The sequence below is a fragment of the Perkinsus marinus genome (assembly GCF_000006405.1).
Source record: "Perkinsus marinus ATCC 50983 genomic scaffold scf_1104296932854, whole genome shotgun sequence".
NCBI classification, from domain to species: Eukaryota; Perkinsozoa; order Perkinsida; family Perkinsidae; genus Perkinsus; species Perkinsus marinus.
Window position 1 is genome coordinate 1 of NW_003215331.1, and position 1,133 is coordinate 1,133.

Below are 1,133 nucleotides of genomic sequence, written 5' to 3' on the forward strand. Positions count from 1 at the left end.
GTGCTTCAAGATTCATAGCCGAGGTGATGCATCGCTCTGCCAAACCAGAGGACACAAAAAATGGATTGAACGGATTCTGCGAGGTGCGATGGCACAATATCGATCAAAAGGTTTTGGTCTTGCACTACCTCGCTTCTGAAAGGGTCTCGGTTCTTAATATAAGACCAGTCAAGTATATAGACTGACAGCTGTGGGGTTCGAACCCACGCCCTTTCGGACTGGCGCCTTTAGCCAGCGCCTTAGACCACTCGGCCAAACTGTCGATGAGTGCTTCAAAAATCATAGCGGAGAAGATGCGTTACACTATAGGACATGACACAAAAACGGTTTCGAACCGTTTCCGCGGAATGCGTTCTTCATCAAATCACACGAAAAGAAATTTCTAACAGCTGTGGGATTCGAACCCACGCCCTTGCGGACTGACGCCTGAAGCCAGCGCCTTAGACCACTCGGCCAAACTGTCGATGAGTGCTTCAAGATTCATAGCCGAGGTGATGCATCGCTCTGCCAAACCAGAGGACACAAAAAATGGATTGAACGGATTCTGCGAGGTGCGATGGCACAATATCGATCAAAAGGTTTTGGTCTTGCACTACCTCGCTTCTGAAAGGGTCTCGGTTCTTAATATAAGACCAGTCAGATATATAGACTGACAGCTGTGAGATTCGAACCCACGCCCTTGCGGACTGACGCCTGAAGCCAGCGCCTCAGACCACTCGGCCAAACTGTCGATGAGTGCTTCAAGATTCATAGCCGAGGTGATGCATCGCTCTGCCAAACCAGAGGACACAAAAAATGGATTGAACGGATTCTGCGAGGTGCGATGGCACAATATCGATCAAAAGGTTTTGGTCTTGCACTACCTCGCTTCTGAAAGGGTCTCGGTTCTTAATATAAGACCAGTCAGGTATATAGACTGACAGCTGTGGGGTTCGAACCCACGCCCTTTCGGACTGACGCCTAAAGCCAGCGCCTTGGACCACTCGGCCAAACTGTCGATGAGTGCTTCAGGATTCATAGCCGAGGTGATGCATCGCTCTGCCAAACCAGAGGACACAAAAATGGGTTGAACGGTTTCTGCGAGGTGCGATGGCGCAATATCGATCAAAAGGTTTTGGTCTTGCACTACCTCG

General features: G+C 49.8%; 4 non-coding genes across 4 annotated transcripts; all 4 read right to left on the reverse strand.

Annotated features, from left to right (window-relative positions):
• Positions 1-182: 182 nt before the first annotated feature.
• On the reverse strand, positions 183-262 carry Pmar_PMAR021365. The gene has a single exon. It is a non-coding gene; the product is annotated as a tRNA-Leu (tRNA).
• A 121-nt stretch (positions 263-383) lies between these two features.
• On the reverse strand, positions 384-463 carry Pmar_PMAR021366. The gene has a single exon. It is a non-coding gene; the product is annotated as a tRNA-Leu (tRNA).
• Positions 464-650: 187 nt separating this feature from the next.
• On the reverse strand, positions 651-730 carry Pmar_PMAR021367. Its single transcript has one exon. It is a non-coding gene; the product is annotated as a tRNA-Leu (tRNA).
• A 187-nt stretch (positions 731-917) lies between these two features.
• On the reverse strand, positions 918-997 carry Pmar_PMAR021368. The gene has a single exon. It is a non-coding gene; the product is annotated as a tRNA-Leu (tRNA).
• Between the last annotated feature and the right edge of the window lie 136 nt (positions 998-1,133).